Source organism: Vespa crabro, chromosome 8, assembly GCF_910589235.1.
Source record: "Vespa crabro chromosome 8, iyVesCrab1.2, whole genome shotgun sequence".
Classification (NCBI taxonomy): domain Eukaryota; kingdom Metazoa; phylum Arthropoda; class Insecta; order Hymenoptera; family Vespidae; genus Vespa; species Vespa crabro.
Genome location: NC_060962.1, coordinates 942,754 through 952,500, shown reverse-complemented (window position 1 = coordinate 952,500; position 9,747 = coordinate 942,754).

Here is a 9,747-nt window from a genome sequence, read left to right as displayed (position 1 = left end):
AACAAAATAATTGAAAAAGAATGTTATACGAGAAAGGAATTAACAAAGCGATTCTATTTCGAAGAACTCAGGAACTTTGAGAACCTCTATACTTACTTCTATCTATTTCTCGAAAGCAGTAGGTAATATTGCTTCCCTTGACTTAAACTAATAATTTGTTTCTAAGTGTCTATCTAAGCTATACCTCGAAGATTTATAAAAAGTTTCAAGATCAGAAAAATGTTTCCTCGTTAACAGGCAAAAACTTGATCTTTTCCTTAGATCAAGAGTACTATTAGTAATATTGATGATTAGAACTTACTGCTTAAAGATATAGAAATAGAGATAGAGAGTGAAAGAGAGAGAACAGTGACGGAGGCTGATGGCGCCAGTTTGTTGAGCGTAATTCTCCAATTAAGTAACTGTTAGAGTCACGACGGCGGCACGCCATCGTCTACCACCGAGGTGGTGTTTCGACGAGGAGGAGGTGAAGAGGTGCCGAGGCCACCCGTCGGTCAGCCTCGCGCGCTTCGAGGCACTCCGAGGGGCTCCGTGATTTCAAACCAAGATGGCCGACAGTACGGCCCTCGTGGCCCCTTTCAGGTGGGTGGGGGTAATGACGCTCATCACCGGACAGTCTTTTGCTATACCAACATCACTCGAGAGTACTTACTTTCCTCTCGGTACCTTCGCGAGATAGAGAGGGAACGTACAACGATCCGATCTCATCCACGATAGGGAGAAACTTCCTGCCCTCCTGTCTTCTCTTCTTCCTTCTCCACCTCCTTCTCCTACTCGCTAACACCACCTCCTTTATTTTTTCTTTTATTTCTTTCTCTTCTTCTTATGCATCGTCGTTCCATAGCTTTCTCTTACTCCCACTCTTTTCATTATTATTCTTCTTCAAGGGAGAAGTTATTTATTAATCATTTCATTTTTTTTCGATCTTTATCAAATAAAAGTAACGTCATATATTTAGTATGATCCTGAATTAATAAAAATATTTTAAACGTTTAGAATGATACTTAAAAAGACAAAAAATACTGAATTTGATAAAGAGGAAAATACATTAGTTTGTGTTTTCTTTTTTTAAATATTGACCATTATCTTCAAATTCCTAGATCATCTTCGATTTGATTGGGTATAGCTATTCGCTGCGATACGATCGAACAACGGCCATTTATTTTCAAAGATCAACGCGAAAGTGTAGGAAAGGGTTAATCTCTCTAGGTCCTTTATTCGCGCTAAAGTACAAGACGAGGTGAGCCGTTCGCGCAGGAAGCGAAGATGGTCCTTAAGAAAACAAACGGTCATCGGTTGAGCGATGCGCGAGGTGTGTTTAAGCGCGCGATAGCGACACGTACCATCGAGCTCAGCACCACAGGAGCCGTTCGTAGCTCATGCGTCTCCTTTCCACCAACTCCAAGTGAGATCTCCGTGTCTTCGTTAGCTCCTAACAAGAGCGGGATAGAGCCGTCAAAGCCACAGGAGGGCCGCGGTTCCTCGCTGGACCCCTGCTGTTCGCCATCTTGCCTTTTATTAACAAGAAAGGAGTTTGCTCCTACGCCAAAACCAGCTACAGCTTTTCTACGCCTCTCTCTCTCTCTCTCTCTCTCTCTCTCTCTCTCTCTCTCTCTCTCTCTCTCTCTCTCTCTCTCTCTCTCTCTCTCTCTCTCTCTCTCTCTCTCTCTCTCGATGCAGCAAGATAGAATTCATTAGAGCTATGACCGGTTAATACCACGACTCTCGGCTACCTCCACTATTTTTTTCTTCTTCTGATCTTTTTTCATTCGCGAGAATATCAACCTTTTTTGCAGATATGAAAAAGAGATAAGTATGACTAGTTCGTTCTTCCAAAGAGATCAAAACATTTTTCGACAAAATTTTGATGACGTCGAATAAATTGAGCACAGATTAGTCTCTTTACGATGACCAAAGTATATTTTGAACTTAATCTAAGACCTAACGAGAAGGACATTCAGACGAAAGAACTCGACTTTGGACAGGTTAGTTTCTCTTTCTCTCTTTTCCTTCTCTCTCTCTCTTTCTCTCTCTTTCTTTCTCTCTCTCTTTCTCTTTCCCTCTCTTTCTCTTTTGGATCCAGATGTTTTCGCCGAGATACGTTTCTACGAAGTAGTTTGGATGGTCCAGAAGAACCCAAAGACCCACTGTGACGGACTGCGTTATGCGATCCTATCCCGACGAAGATCTCGCGGGTACCGTTGCGCCTATGGTCTCTTTAGGAACGTGTTCGGTTAACAAATTACCTTTTGTTTTGGAAACTTAACGGTTCCATGACTGCTTGACCTTTTCGTGTCGCACAAGACCTGCTCACTCGTCTTTGGAATTCCATGAAATGGAATGATTCTTCGAAGAGATGTTAAATTATTATTATTATCATCTTAACCATCATCAGTAGAAAAGAAGAAAAAAAAAATACAAACCGACACATATATTTATAACAAGAGTAGGTAGTAGTCCAACCTCCCTTCTACTTTTCGTTTAAAAGTTCATTTTTAACAAATCCAACAAGTAATATTTTTTTCTTTTGAGTTTTTTATCGTCAAGATGGAAACTAAACAAACGTCGTTCGAGATGAAATCGAAACCGAAATTTTTATATCTCACTTCGGATGAATTTTTATGCTGTGCTAAAGTTTACATACATAGCTAAAGTTTACATCTGATAGCTGGAACTCTCAATGCAAAGAATAACATTCGATTTAGATATTTTTTCGACATTTCTATGCCGATGATAATGAGCAGGTGATCTTCTTCGTCCTTTCCGCAAGAAAATCCAAAGATGGAGCGGAAAAGGGAAGGAGAAAGGAAGAGAGAGAAACAGGACTATCGAAATGCTCTTAGTTAGCAACCCAAACGGATGGACATCAGACAACAAATGTTCCTGCCGGTACAGATCGCTATCATCCAACTCGTGGATATATTTATACGAGTCTCGCGTTGGTAATGTACCCGTTGGAAAAGATCCCCCTCGGGTCAGCTCTTTCTATCTCTGTTTCTCTTTTATTCCCTTAGCCTTTTCTTGCGTCCTAAACTCTTTCGAAGCCGACACCATCGAGCCAGGAAACAAGCCTTTGCCATATCTTCTGTCTTTCTCGTAATACCAAAAGAGCCTCGTGTCTCGTCTAATTACTCGCGATTCTCATTCTCATGAGACTGGCATCGGGTTACCATATCTCTCCTCCCTACTCTCTCTTTCTCTTATGGGTCATCTTTTCTTTCGTTTTCTTGTTTTTGGCAAATAAGACGACTAAAGTAGATAGCTATGTATTTACATCTTATTCGGGGGATCATCTTCCTGGAAAAATATTAGAATGATTTTATCGAGGTAGAGAGGTTGAATCTTTCTCTCCCTCTCTTTCCTTCTTCAATCGATACAAGAAAAGAGAAAAATTTCAACAATTTCGCTGTTAAACTCTCTGATATATTGTACCCTTTGTCACGGGCTACTTTTACGAGCAGCACGAAACGCTATTATTACAAGCATTTATTCGCGCGAGCGCGACTAGCTCGTAAGTTATTAGATCTAAATATAAATGGTCGCTTGGCATAAAACACGATGTGCTGGAGAAGAAAAAGAGAGAGAGAGAGAGGGGGGGAAAGAGTGAAAGGAGAGGAGATATCCAATACTCGTATAAAATCTTCTTATCGAAATTATATCTAATGGGCCATATTTCTCAGGGTGCTAATAAAATATGGCAGGAGCCGCGAGAGAAAGAGATAGAGCGTATAGGTACCTATTCGCCAAGATACTTGGCTGGTACGCCACACTGCTAATTATTTATTCGCGTTTGTGAAGCTGGAGGTCATTGGAAGGCTTGGAAATTGAGCAAAAAGGAAGGCAGCTAGGCGGAGAAAGACGTCTCACTCTTGGACCAGCCAAAGCGTCGGAAGAAACCGGAGAGGAGTAAAGGTGGATAAAGGAGAAGTTGAAGAAGAAGGGAAGAAGAGAGGAAAGAGAAAAAGAAGAAGAAGACAGAGAAGAAGAACGGGCAAGAGGAGAAAGAGAAAGAGAAAGAGAAAGAAAACGAGACAGAGAAATAAGGAGTAGCGGAGGCTGGGAGAGAGGTGAGAGTGGTATAATCGTGATAAGCAGGTGATAGATGCTCCTCAGGGGCCGCACTGCCGTGCCTTGCCACAGACAATAGCTATTTGTTTCTGCCTTCACGAAGACACACATCTCTTTCTCCCTCTCATTCTATCTATCTATCTATCTGTTCGTTCAACTCCTCTCTCTCTCTCTCTCTCTCTCTCTCTCTCTCTCTCTCACTTCTTTTTTTTCTTCTTCTTCGTCCTCTTTATGAACACTACAAGACTATCCTCTCTTCGTTTCGTTTCAAAGCTCATGCGAGTGAAATGGGCTGACTCTTTAGGACACACCACTGCTTCGAGGGCACGGTTTTAAATCGCATCGACAGATAATCACAACTTAATTTGCCCCCCGTCGTGAAATCATGGTAGCCCTTCGCCGATCGAGCAGAATCGACCAAAGACATCTTGGATGTTTTATGTTTACTTTCTTCTTTTATTTTTCTTTTCTTTTTTATTAGCCTACGCATCTTTATGTATACATCCATACATATATATATATATATATATATATATATATATATATATATACCTATACATATATAAATATATCACAATAGTATGCAGATATATGTACACATGCTCGCAAGTTTTACCAGGAAGAAAATACCAATGCAACCGATCCACCAACGTGTATCGTCACATTGTATGCAGATGCGATTCTATAGCATTGCTAGATATGAAAATATTGGAATACTCAATGGAGGACCAAGCTTGTTTAAGTTCAACCCCCCATAAATTCGAACCTCTTCTTATGCTTTTCATTTCCTTTCTTTTTTTTTCTTTTCTTTTCTCTTCTTTTTTTTCATTCTTTTTCTTCTTTTTCTTTCAGAGTATCTTTCCTACATTCTCATGCTTTATTTCCATTTAAATCGATAAAAAATTAATAATGAACATATAAAGGTATATCTCATTTCCAAAGAACACATTTACAAAGAACGAGATAAGTAAGTAACACTGCATGGCATTTAAAATCTATAAATTTTTATTATACTTTAGTATTCAACCCTACGTGTAAATATACCTAGGTACGTTATTGCTGAAAGAATGAATATAATTCTAAGTTTTTCATGCATCATTAGCATCGCACAAATTGATTCTCTCTCTCTCTTTTTCTCTCTCTCTCTCTCTCTCTCTCTGCCTCTCTCGTTCTTTTATAAGCGTATTTAATGATTAGTGGTCGATTTACAGAAACAAAAGACAAGTGATACGATCTCTTCGATTTATTTACCGAATTAATACGTAAATACATGTACGCTTAGTGCATGAAACACCATCGAAAAATAATCGACCAACAGAAATTTGTCAGTGTCGAGTTCCGATGGTAATTACGTTGAAGTTTATGCCGCACCTACGCGGACACGCGGAACAACGTAGTTTCAAACTTTCCCCGCGTTTGCTGTGATTTACGGCTCATTAGCCGCACCCAAGTAGAAAAGCGCGAGAGATATTTGATTTTCACGTTATATTCATAAACGCTCCGATTATGTTCCTCGTTTTTAACAACGAACGCATTGTGTAGTTATAGCTATATGTATGTTGAGTCACGTAGATAATTTTCAAGAAACTCGAATTATTTTCCGTATTAGATGACTCTATTAGAAAAAATAAATAGGATTTGATTAAATAATTATATTAAGTCCAATTTATATTATATATAAGAAAAACTAACTAACTTTTAATCCTTCTATCATTTATAATATTTAGATATAGGTATTTACTACATAAACTTAAAATTAAACAAATATTTGATTGTAAATCTACAATTTCTCATTGATATCTATAGATTGGATAATAAGTGATCTAAGGACAAATTTGTATCCATAAAAATCGGAAAACGAACACATCTTTTGTATAAATTTTACGCAATACTCCGAAAATGTTCGGGAATCGTTGTTACGTCATTATCGAAAAATCGACTGGGAAAGAAACGGTTTGCTGCACCTTGCTTCGAAAGGTGCTAGTTAGCGAGTTGGTCAAGTCATCGCCTCATTAACGGCTCCTCGAGGATGCTCGATCGTCATTAATCATCCACAGGCTCTCATTGTGGGCTTCGTCGTCGACTTCGTTGTCGTCGTCCTTCTCCTCATCTTCTTCCTCGTCGAAGCTACGACAAGCTTTCTCGTTTCGTTCATGATCATTGCTGCCACATTAAAGGCATCTTCGAGTAAGATTCGCCGTCTCGATGATTAGCACCGGAATGGTGTGGAAAGAAAAAGAAAAGAGGTGTATCGCTAGTAGAATATAAAGAGACGTGGGAGAGATGAGTAAAAGAGTGAGAAAGAGAGAGGAAGAAAAAGGGAGAGAGAGAGAGAGAGAGATAACTATGAATCGGAGGCAAATGAATTTTAATGACCATCGGTCCCGATACGGCCATTTAACTCAACCACGATGATTGATATATTAATACCAGACGAGGTACGAGTCTTCGAAGTGAGTACCATTAAGCAATAGGACGCGTGTCTCCGTATTGGTGGACACAATTACCTGATGTAGTCACGACTTTAAAGCTTTATTCACACGAGCCACGTCATGAAATTAGTGCTTCGTTATCGTCGAATGCTTCTACTATGTAGATAAAAGAATTATTTTTATTTGATTTTATTATATAGGAATGGAAAGAGTCTTATTACATGGTATTAAAGATAAAATTTTCCCTATAAATTCTGATAGATTAAATTACAAGAAATATATCATAAAGAATTTTCTATGGCCTTCATTTTACATACCTAAAGATAAAAATTAATTAAAAAAGAAGAAAAAAAAACAAAGAAAAAAGGAGAAAAAGAAAAAATGTAAGTATACACGTTCTTTAATTAATTTTTTCGTTCTGTAGAGCTTTCGAATTCTCCCAAAGAAGAAAAATTCACTTAGTCTCAAAGTTACTTTCAATAATCTTTTATTTATCATCGGGCACGCCTGAAAGTCGCCAGTTGCACCTTTCGATATCATTACGGGTCATCGTTGGTTAGTGGTGCTGTGCTGGTTATTGATTAATATCTCGTGCGTGCCTTTCTTAAATAGGCGGAACGCAAGGCGCGATAAAGTCGGTAACTTACTCTATTCCCCTTTGATACGCTCGTGCATCGCGATATATCGTCGCTTTAGTATCGCACTAGGTAGTTCTGGGTAGAGATTAGAACCGCCAATTAATAAAACGTTACATCTTCGCGGCATTAGTACAACCAAGCGGAAAATATCTAGTCGATTCGCGGAACCTGATATCAACGTTGCACTTATATACTACTATGGAATTTCCATCTAAGAAGAAAGATTTTATCCTGGAAACGATAAACTAGTAATAGAGAGAGAGAGAGAGAGAGAGAGAGAGAGAGAGAGAAGAAAAAGGAAGTACAAATTAGAAAAATCCTTTAACAAATATCCTTTTTCTAAAGACTTTAGTATCCTAATATATTTATGCTAACTACACTTTATTTCACAGATGTAGCGCATGAACTTGATAACCTGTGGTATTTAAACGATAATATGTATAATTAACTGCTAAGGTAAGAACGCTAAAACGTTTGGCTAATTTCCGTCTTTTTTTATTTATATCGAAAGGTGATTCTTAAGAAATAGAGAGAAGATCATTTATATGAAAAATAAAAGAAATGAAATTTATAAAACGTTTAATAAGATGTTTAAGATACTTACATTAATGAATTTTGTTGCAATTTAATAAAATCATATCCTCTTTAGGAATTCTAAAACGAATGAATAGCATATATATATATATTTCTTTTGTGTATTTTTGTTGATATAAAATAATTAAAATATAACTACTCAATAAAAATTAAACAAATCATTCTTTTCTAATTAAAAAAAAGAAGAAATCTTCTTTAAAGAGATTAAGTAAATATTTTTCATCCCCTACAAATTTGTTTTGTATTATTGCAAAAGTTGGGCAAAAATATCTTAACCATATTCTTTCATAAATGTATCTATGTCACATGATAATGTTCACTATTTATTATCACCAATCCATTAAGAATGTCAATCAATAATAATCTTCTCTCGTTCATCTCACTGAAAAGTTTTCTCCTTTCTTGTGATCGTAAAGTCTCCTTCTCTATCGTCGTAAAATCTTCTCTCGAAGTATGTACTCGGAAAAAAGGAAGAGTTTCAGTCCTGCGAAGACGAATAATCCTTGCATGCTCCAACAATTGAGAGCCCCTGATTACGAGGAGGCACATGACGACTCTATCGGGCCTCGAGCATCTTGTAGATGCGAAAAGCTACCCGCGGAGGCGTCCGTGTGCGCGCGTTGCGCGTGGATATACTATACCAACCTAATCGAGATCTAAACCACGAGACCTCATGTACTTAGGATACTACACTTCGTACATTTACCTTCCCACGCGCGGCATTCGTCGACGTTGTTTCAAACACGTATCGTCCAACATCATTGTATTTTCATCTCGTGTTAAAAATTTCCATGCAGCTATACAAATACTTATGTACGACTTGCTCAAATCTATCCAATTATGATAAGTTTAATTTTTAAGTAAAAAGAGATCTATGTCCATTTATACATGTAGTTAGGTTTATGTCTACATATATATGCAGTTATAATAAATATTTATAATAGGTATAGCTAGATAGGTGGGTACCAATATGTGATAGACATACTATATAAGTATGATTTCATAGGTCACAAATAGATGTACAATATTAGTTTAGGATATGTTAGATCTAATGTTTTTATATTTTCATCTCACGTCGTTAATTTCTACGTGCATACATAGATAAACGCATTTCTTTACGATCTATTTTGATGTATCTCAACGACATCAAGTTGATTTTTAAATAAAAAGTATACATCTACATGCAGACAAGTATAATGAATATTTATAATAAGTATAAAGCATGTGTGAGAAACATAATAGATAAGAATGATCCCATACATAGACATTTCATTAATGTAGAATATATTAAATCCAATGCTTTCATATTTTTTATCTATCTCGTGTACATATTTATAAGTAGTAGTAACATTTAATAAAACAAAACAAAAATACACATATATGAATATACTTATAAAAAACATTCGTAAAAGAAATACCTAGAGTATGTGTGATATCTTATATTTTCATCTCACGTCGAATATTTCCGAGTATTACATAGGTAGTAGGAACCTATCTACTCTTATACTATCTACCAAGTTTACTAATATTAGAAATCTTTTAGTCAGTGTCACGTCATTAAAACACTTGGACAAAATGAGAAAACTATTCAAGAAATAATGTGGAAGGAATTTAGTGAATTTTTCGCGATTATTGTGCTTATCATTAACTTGCTCGTGCTCGTGTATACGAGTAAACGATGTTCGGACTACGATTTAATACGGACGTCGACTACTCGAGTACGAGATGCTCACCACGAAAGGGAATGTTTTATTTATGAGATGCGCTTGATGTGCACGCACGCGCGCATGCCCGAGCATCGGTGAGAGAGGAAGAGAGAGAGAAAGAAAGAAAGAAAGAGTGAGCGGGAGGGAGAGAGAGAGGGATGACGACAACGCAACGTCGACAACGTTCAAGTTCGAGTTTTATTAATCTAATCGGGCTATTAATATGTAAGAGTTGGTTTTTGGCACCGGCTGTCATTATCGACCGTGTAAAGACCACGTGCGTGGCCACGGCCGGACGAAATTGACTGA